The following is a 16,796-nucleotide window of genomic DNA, read 5'->3' as shown; positions in this document are numbered from 1 at the left end:
GCGCAGAGATCAGCAGAGCATCTGAGAACCTTCCAAGCATCTTGTGAAATTTTCCATTTGTGATACCATGTCAGCGCTCAAAAAAAATCTGCATTTTGGAGGTTTTCAGATTTTGCAATTTCATATAAGGAATATTCAACCTGTACTTGTTAAATCACAAACAAGAGAAAATCTGCAGAGTGCTGGAAATCCAAGAAACACACACAAAATGCTGGAGGACCTCAGCAGGCCAGGCAGCATCTATGGAAAAGAGTAAGCAGTCGAGATTTCAGACCGAGACCCTTCATCAGAGCTGCACAAAAAGGATGAGAAGTCACAGTAAGATGTCAACTGTTTACTCTTTTCCATTGATGCTACCTGGCCTGCTGAGCTCCTCCAGCATTTTGTGTATGTTGCTTGCATTTGTTAATCTGGTCAAGATTAACAACACACCCATCACAGGTGTTTGATTTTCTGTTAAACATGCCAAATCAACATTCCAACATTAGCTCACTCTTCATGTTATGAATCTTAATATGAATCTCAAAAGCTTCAGCTTTTAACCAAAAAATGATCATTCTTGCACAGCAGCTAATTTTGCCAGAATTTCATACTTCCCTACTTCGATATATTTGGTTGGCAGGGAGGTGTAAGGTGCTCCTTCCCTCCGTCACCCTTGGTCAAGGTGTCGCACCTGCTTAGACACACCCCCCTCAGCCACATGACAACAATCTCTGAAGAGTATGAATAATGGCTGGGGTCACCCGTATTGTAAAGACACTGCTCAAAAGGCAGCAATGGTAAACCACTTCTATAGGAAAAATTGTCAAGAACAATCATGGTAATAGAAAAAACGTGATCACCTATATCAAAAGACATGACGCATAATGAACGAACAAACATCTATGTATTACACATCTGCACCTGCATATGTGCTTAAGTGCTTGGGGAGCACAGTAGCATAGCAGTTATTGTGACAGTATTATAGCACCAATGACCTGGGTTCAAATCCACCAATGTTTGTAAGGACTTTGTACATTCTCCCTGGAACGGCATGTGTTTCCTCTGGGTGCTCCAGTTTCCTCCTACACTCTTTGGACATACGTTAATTGGTCACGAGTGTAATTGAGCTCGTTGGGCCAGAAAGGCCTGTTACCATGTTCGATCTCTAAGTAAGTAAAATAAAGAAAAATAAAGGTAGCTAGCCATGATTCCAGCCATATTTTGGCATAGTAATGCCAGTATCTCAAACCACCTCAACAACTGTTCCTAGTTCCAATGATTAATCTTCGGGTAGATCTGCAGGCTACGAATTACTTGCACAGGACTGAATGAAGCTGTAGAGGGTTGCAGAGTCAGTCATAGTCATTACGGACACAACCTTCCCCACCATCAAGTACATCTTTAAGAGGCAGTGCTTCAAGAAGGGGGCATCCATCACTAAAGACCTTCACTATCTGGGACAAATCTGCTTCTTGTTACTACCATCAGGGAGGAGGTACAGGAGCCTAAAGATCCAAACACAATTCAGAAACAGTTTCTTTCCATTGACCATCTGATTCCTGAATGGTCCATGAACACAACATCACTAATTCTTTTATTTCTAAACGATTTATTTTGTTATTGGTATGTCTCTGCACCACACTGATGCTGTAAAACAACTAATTTCACATCATATCAAAGATATTAAACTGATTCTGAATAAATTTACAATTTAACTGTTCAGAAAAACTTTCAATCCATGCACCTCAATTTTATTTGTTCATCACTGTCACTTGTTGCCTTCAGCCACATCGGCCTTACAACAGCCCTCAAAACCAACCTACTTGAACAAGGTTTGACCATCTGTCCCAGTTATCTCCTGACGTACGGTACTGTGCAAACGTCTTAGACACATACATAGAGCCAGGGTGCCTAAGATGTTTGCACAGTACTGTAAGTCTTTCCAGTTACCAAATAACACTTAATACTACTGAGCTAACACAAAGCTAAGTACTCTTATTTCTGTTACCCAGCCACCTTTCCCAATATACAGTACTATACCAAAGTCTTTGACACCCTAGCTATATATATGTGCTTAAGACTTTTGCACAGTACTATAACTCAGTGTCAAACTCAGACAACTTTCCTGTGTAACACCTTAAGACATTAATCCAACTCTGACTGTTTGTCCATTTTATCCAGTATTTTGAAGGTATCCTCCAAGACAGCAGGTTACAGAAAATAAACCCACTGCTCTGCACGGGTTTGTGATCACAGTCAATTCACATACTTGAAACCTCATTCAATGCACTTCTCTATTTACCCTCTGAAAGAGCAGTGTCACTTAAATGCACCAACATTATAAAATAGCAAAAATAGCCTCACCATCTTCGGCAAGTTCAGATTTGGTGTTAAAGCTAAAATTTCATATTGGGTATCAACAATAGAAAAACACTGTTGAACTCAGCAAATGATATCACTCCAAATAATTTTAACAATTACTCTCAGCCATCTGAGAAATGCAGCTTACATTTCTAGAATTCTCTGGAATGCCTGCAATAGTAAAGTAACAGTGGACCTCGTCGCACATTGCAGACTACCGTTCTAACCCCAGAGTAGGACTGAACAATTTACTGGAAAATGCAAATAAGTATAGTTTTCAAAATTAAACATTAATGTTCTTACTCATGGAACCTTTACTCAGGTGATTATAACATGGGGAAATGGTGAAATTTACACACCAAAGCTTACCGGAACAAAACAGGACACCTGGTTGAGTAGCGCCACAACTTCTCACTCAGTGTCAATAAAATTAAAGAGCTAATTGTTGACTTCAAGGATAAGGAAGAAGGACAATCATGCACCAGTCTGCTGTGGGCAATCAGCAGTGGAGTCAGCAGCTTGAAATTTTTGGGGATTAGCATATCTGATCACTTGTCCTGGACTCGGCACATAGATGCAATCCCAAGAAAAGTGTGCCACATCTCTACTTTCTCAGCAGATTAAGGAGGTTCAGCTTGTTACAGAACACGATGTTAAAAAACTGCAGAGTCATGGATTCTGCCAAATACGTCACAGGAACATCCCTTCCCACCGTAAGTATCCATAGGTGGCATACATCGGGAAGTCAACATCCATCAGCAAAGATCCCCACGATGTGAGCCATGCCATCTTCGCACATCTATCATCGGGCAGGAGGTACAAAAGCCCAAGTACAACCACCAGCTTCAAGAACAGCTACTTCCTGTCAACCATTCAGTTCTTGGTTCAACTGGCACACTTTTTTTGCTGTTTTTCTGTTATATCTTGTAAATTTGAGTATAATTTATGTTGATATCATTTTTTGTGAATGCTGCTTATATGACATGATGTGCCTGTGAGGCTGCTGCAAGTACATTTTTTCATTACACCTGGGCTTACATGTACTTCTGCAAATGAAAGTAAATTAACACTGACAAATTTATGGTGTAGTTGACTTACTTTTGAAAACTGATTTAGCACCAAATGCTTTGGAAAGACTTTTTATTACCTTTCTTGCCTGAAGTGGGAAGGTACTCAGGACAAAGCAGGATTAGGCAATGTTCTCCCATCATACAAAAGACTTGTTTCGCTTTGAAAACAGCCAGAACCCATACCAGCCTGTTAGTTACACACTCTTCTTTTGAACTCTAAGATACAAGAAATTTTAGCATTTCTCATACTACCTGAATATGATACTGTGTACCCAAATTAATCAAATATTACAATTTTCTCTCCAGGACTGAATGGACAATGTCATGTAATATGGGGCCACCCACTGTATCTGACACACACAAGAAATGCCTGAGGCACTGGCTAAATATACATGTCAAAGGAAAATACAATAAGCTTAGCCATTACTAAGAACTCGAAGAACAGAAATCCTCAATCAAGCTGTAAAAATTAGGGATCATAACACATGATGGTTCCTTAAGGTTGTCAAAGCTGGGGGAAGGGTGGTGAGAGGGGGCAATGTGGACAAGCTCCCATTGCCTAGTAAATGCTCCCAATGGCATGTGCCTCAAACAGCCTCTGACAACCAAGTCTAACTCCTGGCTTTCACGTGGGGCTTAGCCACTAAGCACAGTAGAACCATTTCTACTGACAGGAGAAGGGGCAAAGGAGAAGGAAAAGTGATCCAAAACCTCACCTGCCTTGCAACGATAACTACTCATGGGAACGGGAGTCCCGAAGGCAGTCCTACATTGAGTTCAACAGTGACTGGCAACTCCTGCAACGCCACTGATGCCAAAGTACATCAGTCTCTGCCATTCCTTTGGATTTATCAGCTGGTTGGCGTAATTTTCCCCTCCCCTTTTCTCTTCTTCCATTCCATTTCTGGCTGTCCTCTTACCTTTCTCTCCTCCTCACCTGTCCATCACATCCCTCTGGTGCCCCCCCACCCCCTCTTCTTTCTCCCATAATCCACTCTTATCAGATTTTCAGCACTTTACCTTTTCTACCTGCCTACCTTCCCTCTCACGTATCACCTGCCAGCTTGAATCCCTTCCCTTTTGCCCCCAGATTCTTAATTGGGCTTCTTCCCTCTTCCTTTCCGGTCCTGATCAAGGGTCTTGGGCCAAAACACTGATGGCTTATTCCTCTCCTGGATGCTGCCTTACCTGCTGAGTTCCTCCAGTTAACACTGAATACACCATGATAACTGGAAGAGGGCCATAGTTAAGAAATGCTGCTCCCATCTTAATACTTGTGTAGCATTCAGAATGAATTAATTTATCTGCATATGTATGCAAGCTAAATATTTTAGATATAAATATCAGAGACTCTAATCTCTTATTCTTGCTCAAAGTTGAACTGCCGATTCATGAGTTTGCTCAAGTATTGGAAGTCCACTGATACTCATGGAATTTTGTCTTCTGCAAAGAGCAAGGAAGCGAACTGAGAATAGAGGCAACAGCTACTTTGTTCAGAGAAATGAATTTTATGCAAGTCATTTCCTTTGCTTTCAAAAAACAGCAGTAATAAAACTAAGTGCAAATGAAACACCAGATGGAACAAGTATGCATCACATCATGAATCAGAGGGTACACCGTAGGAAGGGAAGGGGGCTGGAGAATGAAAATATACTGTCCATTGAAGAGAATGAATACATATTTGTGATATTTCATAATGTAACAGATCAGTGTCTTCTCAGTCCCTATGCAGCTTGCACACCACATGGAAATAAATAAAGTGGTAAATTCTATTCCTATGCAGTACTATGCAAAAGTCTGAGGCACAAATATATATAGCTAATGTGCCAAAGACTTTTACACAGTACCGTATTTGTCAAAGCAGAGCGGAAAGCAAGTTTGTAAATCCGTCAGGAGCAAAGGATGTTGGGAATGATGAGGGTGGAGCACCATGGAGGGTGTGGGACAGGTGGCAGAGGAGTGCCACGGGGGCAGGTGCAAACACACTCTGCTCTGACACACCAGGCAAGGTCATTTGAGTCCAAACAACCAGCTTATTGACCATTACAGAATGTCTCTCTGGTGCCTTCTGCTCCCTCCCCTCTCTCAACCATGATTCTCCTCTCCCTGTCCCCTTCCCACTCTCAGTCCACAATAGAGACCCATATCAGAATCTGGTTTATCATCACTCACATGTCATGAAATTTGTTTTTTGGAGGGCATCATTACAGTGCAATACATAAAATTACTACAGTACTGTGCAAAAATCTTAGGTACATATAGCTTGGGTGTCTAAGACTTTTGCACAGACCTGCACTACACAAATAAATTATATTATGAGAATTTTGCAAAATATGGCACTCTAACTGTGAGAGTGGGTCAAATATTAAAGGCAAGATAGAATTTAATTAATTTACTCCTCAACTAAATGAGGCTGCAGCAACAGTTCAATATTCAATTTAAACAAGGACTTCTATTCAGAATCTTCCGCTCTTAATAAATGTTTTCCTGTCTGTTTCTCAAAGAATGACCAGACGAACATTTGGATAGTATTTTAGATCTGAAAAGCCTTGCAAAATGCTTCACTTCAATGAATTACCATTATACCAGTAAACCTGGCAGTAAATATTACAACATTAAAATCCCAGTCAAAGCAAAAGAAATTGACTAATCTGAATTTTAGGTTCACTAAAACCTAAACTAGGTGGAAGAAGTGAATAGGAGGGAGGAATAATCTTTTAACTATAACATTTTATGTTATGTTTTGACACGTTTCAATATTAAAAATATAATTTGCTAACAAATTTACTGGAGTCCACAAAAAATATTTTAAAAGGCTAACTTGCTTTCCTTAGGTACACCAGTGAATTTAAATCAGGTTTCCTGCATCAAGATTTGGATATATTAAAGATTAATATATTTGGAGATAAACAATTGTTAATAAAGCTATATATTACCATTCATATAAAACACATTACTTAAAGAAAATTAAGTCCTACCAGTCTACTTATTGCAAAATTTTAATGTAATATTGCATGTGAATTTCGTGGAAACTGACTGCAACACAAGTGCATGATTACAGGTGTATTTTGGGGATAATTTCCCAATAATGATCAGATTTACAGCATTTGACTTCGTGCTTGTGCAGGGCCTAGCTTGAGTTACCTTCACTGCACTGAAAAGGTGTTTCACTCTGACCCTCCCTTTTCTTTAAAGATATGCAGGAGTGTAAAATTAGAAAGGTCTAACAAAAACCAGCCCCCTTAAATGCTCAAGGATGGAAAAGAGCCGTTATCGATTACTAATATTTGCTCAGCAACATATCAATCTACAGATTTAAAGAAAGGTTTTCATAAAGATCTTGCAATCTCTAAGCCATGGATTTCATCTTCATGTTTGCTGCCAGGCACTGTTGGTACAGAACCTCTGGCAGGAGTGATGTATTAAGCATGCACAGAAGCTAATCACCTTTAGAAATTCACAGATAACTAAACAGACATAATTTTTTTCACCAAGATTTACAGTGAAAAATAAAGAATTAAATTGTTTGAATTAGGAAAGCTGTTTCTTTAAATTAAGAAAATAAATTCTAAATTAATTTAATTTTTTAGTATCTACCTGGAGAAATTAATAGTCTGCACAATTTAAATTCCACTTCCAGAGACAAAGAGGATGTTGTGTGATAATCATGACTTAAAATTCCATTAAAACAAGTTAAAACATGCATCAGAACATTACTTTTTCCAGTGTTTGTTTATACTATATAATAGTTTATTAAATAAACCCAACATTCTCATCTGTTAGAGTGTAAAACCCAATATTTTGATTTCTTCACTGTTGTAAAGGGCTGCAGCCGCATACACCCACACAAAGTAGCAGGTTCAGTTCCATGTTTGGAATGTAATCACTTATTCATACGAGCTTGTTCAGCTGATGATAGATAAAGAGAATCCTGAAATCAAAGAACAGCAGCTCTAAGCTAAAGAGGCACAAGTTCTGTTTCTATTTAGATGAAAGTACTTGGGTTCCTAGAGGTCTGTTTTTAAAATTGGTTGCAACAATTTAGGTTTTAAAGCATTTACTGATATAATCTTTTGATTTCTTCAATCAGTAATATACAAAATAAACCTTGCTACTTTCCCCAATTATCCTGCCCATATACAACACCCCTGAACACAGCTCTGGCCTTTTATACCATTTAGACATGAAGCTATTAGAACAAAAACTTCACACTATATTACAAGTTTCTTCCTCCAGGCAGTTAATTTGATCAACTACTCCAGTTAGCTCCCACCCACCAACCCCCTCTATCCACTATCCCAGTCACTGCACTGCAAATACTTCAAACACTTTTTATAATACTGTTTAAACTGTAATTGAAAGGCTTATCATATGAAGAGTGTTTGATGGCTCTGGGCCTGTCCTGTACTCACTGGAATTCAGAACAATGATCTCATTGAAACCTATCGAATGCTAAAAGACCTCAATAGAGTGGGTGTGAAGAGGATGTTTCCTATGGTAGAGAAGGCCAGAGAACACAGCCTCAGAACAGAGAGCAACACACATCAAGGTTGCTGGTGAATGCAGCAGGCCAGGCAGCATCTCCAGGAAGAGGTACAGTCTGCTGTGTTCACCAGCAACTTTGATGTGTGTTGCTTGAATTTCCAGCATCTGCAGAATTCCTCGTGTTTACCTCAGAATAGAGAAGTATCCTTTTAGAATGGAGATGAGGAGGAATTCCTTTAGCCAGAGAGTGGTAAACCTGTGGAATTCCTTGCCATAGGTGGCTATGGATGCCAAGTCATTAGGTATATTTAAGGCAGAGGTTGATTGATTCATGATTAGACAGGGCATGAGATTGGGGCTGAGAGGGAAAATGGATCAGCCATAATGAAATGATAGAGCAGATTCAATGGGCCAAATGGCCTAATTCTGCTCCTATATATTATAGTCTTATGGTAATTACATGCTGGTATTTATGTATTTATGTACATTTATTCCAGATCCATATTTTAACTTTATTTTATATTTCTCTTTGCAATTGTTGAATGTCATTGAATTTTGTTGGATGTCATACCGACACACCACAGCGAATTCCTAATACATGTAAATGTATATGGTAAATAAGGTTGATCCTTGATCATGTCACTAACTTCCTGGCAGATTTCTAGTGGTTGTACTTCTATCACTATCTGTGTTCCTAAAAGTTGTGTATAATTTATGTTTAATTTGTTTGTTCCCCGGTACTGCTAATTATATGATGATACATGCCTGTGCTGCTGCTGTTAGTTTTTATTGCAGCTGTGCAAACATGTACTTGTGCGTATGACAATAAACTGGACCTTGACTTTAAGTTATGGAACACTATCAGTTCTTTTTGCATTTCTTTTTTGCGAAGGTCAGTGTTTCAATATACATGCATGAGGAACAAATCAGAAGATTGAACTAATATTTTCTGTGCCTTGCCCAGTGGAATTCACATCTGCTTGTAATAACTTTACAACTTGAAACTAACTTAACTGAATTTTTTGACAAGGCAACAGGTCATTGATGAAGGTAGAGCTGTGGATGTTGTCAACATGGAGGCTCACATAGAACATTAAGATGCATGGGGTCAATGGTGAATTGGCCACTTGAATTCAGAGCAGGCTGGCCCACAGAAGACAGCAGGTAGTGGTCAAAGGGAAGTCTGTGATTTGTAGTGTTCCGCAGGCATTTGCACTGATACCTCTGCTGTTGCTGAGATGTATCAATGACTTGGATGAAAATGTAGATGTGGGCGGAAGGTTAGTAAGTTTGAAGATAAGAAGAAGATTGGTGGTGTTGTGGATAGTGTATATGACTGGCAAAGAACACAGTGGGATCACAGATCAGTTGCAGATATGGGTGGAAAAATGGCAGATGGAGTTTAACCCCACCAAATATGAACCATAGCATCCTGGTAGGTCAAATGTAAAGAGACAGTACACTGTCAAGGGCAAGGCACTTAACAGTGTTGATAAACAGAGGAATCTTGGGGTCCAAGTTCATAGCTCCCTGAATGTGGCTGCACAGGCTGACAGAGTGGTTAAAAAGGCATATGACATACTTGCCTTTACTAGTGGGGGCACTGAGTTCAAAAGTCAAGAGGTTTGGTTTCAGCTTTGTAAACTAGGTAAGGCCACGTCTGGAAAATTGCATACAGTTTCTGGTCACCCCATGATATGAAGGATGTTGAGGCTATGGAGGAGGAGGAGAAGAGGTTTACCGGGATGATGCCTGGACCTGGATGAGAGGACATGGCCTTCTGTCCTATCAGATTTCCCCCTCCAATTTGTGAGAAAGGGAAAAGAGAAATTCAAGAGTTTGAAGATACACCTGTCAAGAATGCAGTGAGGAAGATGGATGCTGCTTTCCTACGGCACCATTTCATGGAGATGTGCTCAGTGGTTGGGAGGATTTTACCCATGATGTACGAGGTTTCATATTAAGTTTGTCTGGTTACCATTTACAGGAAGATGTTAAAATTACTTCCTTTGTTAGAAGTGCTTTAAAATGCAATAGTTCCCACTTAGTAACTGAATGAAATCTGACTCTTGGGTCTCTGCAGTGGTTGATATGAAACCTGGGCCAAATCTACTACCTTTTTGTAGGATTTTCCATCAAAGACATTCCATCAATGCTCCCGTAGTACGCAGTAATGCAGCTAGTCAGCACACTTTCCACCACACATCTCTAGAAGTTTGTCATGGTTTTTGATAACAATCTGAAAGGTCTGTTTCTGTACAGTATGACAATGACCTCAATAAATCCATCTACTAAATTCTCAAAACCTTGTTGGGATCTCCACCTTTCAAGGATTTAGATACTTCTCTTAATTAATTTTTAAGTAGTAATAACACTGCTTGTATTCATTGCCCATCTAGAATTCCCTTTGAACTGAATGGCTTGTTTAGCCACTATAGAAAGCATTTCAAAGTTGTTACAAAGTCATATACAAGCAGAACCAGATTAGTAAATAAAACTCCACAGCTGCCGCCGTGGTATTTGAACTTGGGTCTGTGGATTATTAGCCCAGTAATTCTGCCACTACACTACTATCACAACAGTAAAAAATTGACTGATCTTATTATTATATCAGGTTTAGAACTCACATTTAAAATATGTGTGGCACCACCTCCTCAAAATTCAAAATGTTGCTTGTTCAGAAGGTCACTGTTGGTGGTAATCTATATTTATTACATACTGCAACTCATTAAATCAGATTTTTTTCTTAGCTCATCATATCTATAACAGCCAAACAACAGACTTTTTAATCTAGCTTCCCAGCTCTTGGTCAATATTCACCTAAGTTGCAGAAATATCATTTTAAAAAATGTTAACCATTGCATGCATCATTGCAAATCACAAAATATGATTTGGACTTCAGACTTCTCATTCATCTTAAGCCATCAAGTAGAATAAATAAAATTATTGAACTATACTTGAAGTGTGCTGGATGGGTTACAAAAGACCATAAGATATAGGAGCAGAATTAGGCCATTTGACCCATCGCATCTGCTCTGCTATTCAATCATAGCTGATCCTCTTTTAACACTTCAGGTAACATCCAAAATGTTATTTTCACAACTGAAAACAATATCTTCAATAACACACTTCAATTGGGCATCTTAATAGCATGGTGCTATTAATAACATATAAACATTCCTTTAGGAATAGTAAACCACTGATACTAATACAAATACCTATGTTAGGATGCCGTTCGTTGACTATAGCTCAGTGTCAACCATCATTCCTACAGTCCTGATCAAAAAGCTCAAGAACCTAGGCCTCTGCAACTGGATCCTTGACTTCCTAACCAAAGACCACAATCATGCGGTTAGGACATCTCCACCTCGCTGACAATCAACCCTGGCGCACCTCAGGGATGTCTGCTGCAAAGTTAACAAATTCCACAAGATATGGAGGTGATATTAAACCTGATTCTGACTATGATTAATATAACTATTACCAAAAATAAATAGTTTTGATAGGGGCATTTATCCAACATCTGTAAACAGCAATATTTTAAACAATGAAACTGGAAACTGACCAAAATAGAAGCTGAAATCATTTGCTATTTTCATTACTGAACATACTTTTAGCAACACACACAAAATGCTAGAGGAACTCCGCTGACCATGCAGCATCTATGGAGAAGAGTACGATCAACGTTTTGGGCTGGGACCCTTCATCAGGACTGGAGAAGGAAAGGTGAGGAGTCAGGATTAGAAGGCGGGGGGTGAGGGGGAAGAAACACAAGGTGATAGGTGAAACTGCAAGGGGGGCAGGTGTGAAGTAAAGAGCTGGGAAGTTGATTGGTGAAAGAGATACAGGGCTGGAGAGCAGGAATCTTATAGCAGAGGACAGAAGGCCATGGAAGAAAGAAAAGAGTGGGGAGCACCAGAAGGAAGGTGATAAGGTGACAAACGGGAATGGGGAATGGCGGTGGGGGGGGGGGCATTCTTGAAATTTCAGTAACCACACCCCCTCTCCTTCACCATTCCCATTTCTCTCTCACCTTATCTCATTATCTGCCCATTTTTGCCCTCTAGTGTTCCTCCCCTTTTTCTTTCTTCCATGGCCTTTTGTCCTCTACAATCAGATTCCCCTTGTATCTCTTTCACCAATAACTTCCCAGATCCTTACTTCAGCCCTCCCCCCTCCTGGTTACACCTATCACCTTGTGGTTCTTCCACCCCTCCCCTCACCTTCTAACTATGACTCAACTTTTTTTCTCCAGTCCTGATGGAGGGTCCCAGCCTGAAGTGTCTTTTCCATAGGTGCTGGCTGGTGAAGTACCTCCAGCACTTTTTGTGTGTTGCTTGGACGTCCAGCATCTGCAGATATTCTCTTCTTTGTAATATTTTCGTGAATCATCTTTAATATTGAAAATACTATAATGCATTGAATCCTGCCAGCAAGAATTGAAACAGAAGAATTTGAAGCTTCCTGTTGTAATTAGCAGACACCTGCCTCTTCATTATTCTAGCCTGTCATATATTTGGAACACCAGTCTCACCACTGGCAAAATTTTGCTAAGTCAGTTTTTAAGACCACAGAAATTTAGTTTGCTGTTGGGATATTATACCTTTAAATTTCCACCAGGTGGCTCAAGATTAATTCACCCAATATTTCTGTTGATTAAACTAAACATTCTATTCAAGTGTTAAAAAGCAGATGACAACTTTTGACAAACTGACAACCGGTTTATCAAAATGTAAGAATGTGTGAAACTTACAAGGCATGAGAATAGGATGTAATTGCATAATCAAAGCCAAAAGTTAAACAACCTGCACATTCACTCAAATGACCAAAAGACTTGAGTTTATATTGCTCAGAAAACGCCATCTGTTTTGTGTACAATGAATACTGATTTGCAAACACATGTAGCAGTCTGGCTGGGCTAAAATTACACAATGCTGAAACATTTACATCAGCCAGCACCTTGGACAACAGAGACAGAATTAAAACATCACATCGATAAACTCTTAAAGCCTTCATGACGTTGTCTTGAAATTTTTATCGCTCTCTCGCTCTTATCCATTAGAGATGCTACCTAACCTACTATTTCTAGTATTTCCTCTCTTATTTCTGATTTTCACTATTTGTAGTAGTTTGTTTTTGTAAGACTTGCTCCACTGAAAGGATTTTATCCTCACTACCTTCCCTCATGAGGAAAAAAGACATTTTTGAGTACCTGTGTTAATGTAATGCATTGTTAGAGGGTAAGGAAACTTGGGACAGTATATCATTGATGAGGCATCTAAATGTTAAATAAAAACTCGAAAACAACCTAGTCTCTCCCCCCCCCCCCCCCACAGCACTCAATAAACTAATCCCCTCAAATTTTTCAGTTAACCATTCCAAGTTTTGGTGCTATAATGGTACGTCCACAATATTCCACGAAGTAAAGTGAAATGAATTTATGATGATGTATCCTAATTTTAAGTCCTGGGTATGACTCTAAACTGCAACCGGTGATGAGGCTCTGATTGGGGACTTTCAGAGCTTTGGGGAAAATGGAGTTACCCCTTAGTTATTCATTGCCCCCAGGGCCGCTCTGACCTGGAACAGTAGCACCTGCAAGGGTTCCTGCTCACGATACGAGCGAAGGCCAACAGCACATCCGGTAGGTTCAGTAACTGAACTTATGACGGAGAAGGCGGATGAGCTACGACCTCAAATGTCAATGGCTATAGAATAGGCAGATGAACATTTGGGAAGAGAAATGGCGATTTCTTTAGTTCTTTAGTTTTCCTGCTATTTGCCAAAAAAACCATGGTCAAACTCACAAAATATATCACACAACAACAGCGTCAAGAGGATCTTCAAGACAATTCTGAAGATGCTTCACTCGGTAGGATCGATTCTGGTCAGCAGGGGATCCCCGACCGTCATCAAGCTACTGCTTATAAAACTCAAGTAACACAAAAGAAAATTATTGCTACTTGGAATGTAAGAACCCTATATCAAGCAGGAAGATTGGACAATGTGATAAAAGAAATGGAAAGACTGAAGATTAACACCATGGGAATTAGTGAAGTTCGTTGGATAGGTGCTGGAACATGTCAGATGAAAAAAAAACACTAGTTTATTCTTGTGGAGCATCCCATACTAATGGAGTAGGAATTCTTATGGATGAAAACATGGCAAGAAGTGTTTTAGGACATTGGGCAATATCAGAAAGAGTGCTCCTTGTTAGATTCAGAGGACAACCATTTGATTTAGCAATTATACAGGTATATGCACCAACAACAGATGGAACAAATGAGGATATAGATAAATTCTATGAAGAGCTTGAACAAGCAAAGAATGGATGCAAATCTCAAGATATTGTTATTATCATGGGAGATCTAAATGCTAAATTAGGACAAGGTGCTGATGGAAATACCATAGGAAAATCTGGACTGGGGAAAGAAATGAGCGAGGTGAGAAATGGTACTATAGTGCAAGATGAATAATCAGGTCATTATGAATACCTACTTTAGAAACCATCCAAGATGCTTGTGGACCTGGAAAAGTCCAGGTGATAACACTAGAAATCAAATTGACTTTATTACTATAAACCAAAGATTTAGAAACTCAGTGACTCAGTGCAAAACATATCCAGGTGCAGACTGTAATAGCGACCATAACCCAGTAGTATATCATGTAAAAGTAAAACTTAAAAAGTTAAAGAAGCAAAAACCTTGACTATTTGCAATTAATTTAAGAAGAAAACTGAAGACAAAAATTTACAATTGAAGTAAGGAATAGATTTCAAAGTCTAGAAATAGAATCTGTTGAAGATGATAGCAATCATGTAGAAATGAAATTTAACTCTCTAAAGGATGCCTTGGTAGAATCAGCAAAGTCAGTGATTCCTAAAAAAGAAAAAAGCACAAAAAATAAATGGATGACAGATGAAATCAAAAATCTAATGGAAGAAAGGAGACGGGAGAAAGCAAATCCTATAGAATATAAGTTCTTAGATAAAAAAGTTAAAAGCTTATGTCAAAAAGCCAAAGAAGAATGGTTAAACCAGGAATATGAGCAAATAGAAAGAATCCCTATTACTGATCCAAAAAGGTTACATCAGCAAATCAAGAATATCACTGGTAAAAAGCTCCTCTGTTCTTCAGGTGGATGTTTGAAAGCAAAGGACGGGACCATTATCATGGAAAAAGATGAGATTATGAACAGATGGACTGGGTATATTCAGGAATTGTTCGAAGATGATCGAGGTGAAAAACCAGAAATTAAGAAAAACATTGAAGGTCCAAGTATTTTACAATCTGAAGTCCATAATGCAATAAATAAGATGAAGAAAGGAAAGGCAGCAGGTCCTGATGAATTAGTAATAGGACAAATTATCGCCCTTGAAGATTATGGAATTGAAAAACTTACTGATTTAATCAATGACATTTATGAGACTGGAATAATACCAGCAGAGATGAAAAAAATCAGTATTTATCACTCTTCCTAAGAGACCTGGAGCGTCGACTGCACCTCTTCCTACAGATGCTTGGCCTGCTGCGTTCACCAGCAACTTTGATGTGTGTTGCTTAGGTAAAGAACAATGTGGTTTTGTGAAAGACAAAGTACAAGAAACGCAATATTGATGTTAAGGATACTATCAGAACGAGCTATTCAAGTGCAAAAAGATTTGTTTGTTTTATCAACTACACAAAAGCATTTGACAAAGTGAAGCATAATAAGTCACTTGAAATATTACAGAAAACTCTAGATCTAGATTTGAAAGACCTCCGCCTAATCAGAAATCTATACTGGGAACAAACTGCCGCCGTAAGAATAGATGGAGAATGAGTCAGTTTACAAAAATCAAGAGAGGCATTAGACAAGGGTGTGTTTTCTCCCCTGATTTATTTAACGTGTACAGTGAAACAATATTACAAAAGATAAGAAACATCTTAGGAATCAAAGTTGGTGGTGAAAACATCAATAATTTCAGATATGCAGATGACACTGTGTTCATTGCAAGAACTTAATTGATATAGTTGTTGAAGAAAGTGCAAAAATGGGTCTATCTATCAATTGCAAAAAGACAGAATGTATGATGATATCCAAAAAGAAGAAGAATCCCATCTGCAGGCTGTGAATAAACAGTGAAGACATAAAACATGTACAGAACCTTTGCTATTTAGGAAGCTGGGTGACATCCGATGAAAGGTGCGACTTGGACATTAAAAGAAGAATAGGGATGGCAAAAGACACCTTCACGAGAATGAAGAGTATACTGACCAATACTAAACTAGGCATGACAACCCGCCTCAGAGTACTGAAATGTTACGTTCATCCAGTTATGTTATATGGCTCAGAATGTTGGACAATATCTAGTAACATGAGGAAGAATTGTAGCAGCAGAGATGTGGTTTTTGAGGAGGATGCAAAGAATATCATGGACAAAACGAATATCTAACGAGGATGTCATGAACAGAGCAAACACAAAAAGAGAAATAATGTATGAGATCATGAAAAGGCAACATAATTTCATTGGACATGTGATTAGGAAAGAGGAGTTACAATGCACGGTAATTACAGGAAGGATTGAAGGGAAGAAAGCAAGAGGAAGACAAAGACAAATGATGATGGAGACAGCAGCCAGAGAACTGGAAATGAATACCAATGAATTGATCCACTTGACCCGAAATAGGAGTGTGTGGGCCATGGCAGTCAAAGCTCAAACTGGGCATGGCACCTGATGATGATGATGATCCTAATTTTGGGAGTTCTGCAGAATTTATTTTCAGTGGGGAGAAAATGGTGGATAAAAATTTAGAGACGTTATCAATAGAAAACAAATTTTCAATTAAGTAGTGTTTTATATCCTCAGGATAACCAGAAATACTTCAAAGCCAATTGCAACTTGAAGCGTGTTTTCAC

General features: G+C 38.9%; 1 protein-coding gene across 6 annotated transcripts in view; it reads right to left on the bottom strand.

The window, feature by feature from the left end:
• helz (helicase with zinc finger) overlaps positions 1–16,796 on the bottom strand; it is a 343,256-nt gene that overhangs the window by 285,805 nt on the left and 40,655 nt on the right. The window contains exon 1 of one of the 6 annotated variants that reach the window (XM_072242662.1): positions 978–1,147. The exons of the other annotated variants lie outside the window; for them this stretch is intronic. The gene's annotated coding sequence lies outside the window, so the exon portion shown is untranslated. Of the gene's footprint in view, positions 1–977; positions 1,148–16,796 lie in introns of those variants that run through there. 6 annotated transcript variants of the gene reach the window in all.

This window comes from Mobula birostris, chromosome 24 (genome assembly GCF_030028105.1).
Source record: "Mobula birostris isolate sMobBir1 chromosome 24, sMobBir1.hap1, whole genome shotgun sequence".
Classification (NCBI taxonomy): Eukaryota; Metazoa; Chordata; class Chondrichthyes; order Myliobatiformes; family Myliobatidae; genus Mobula; species Mobula birostris.
This window is presented reverse-complemented; position numbering and strand designations above follow the sequence as displayed.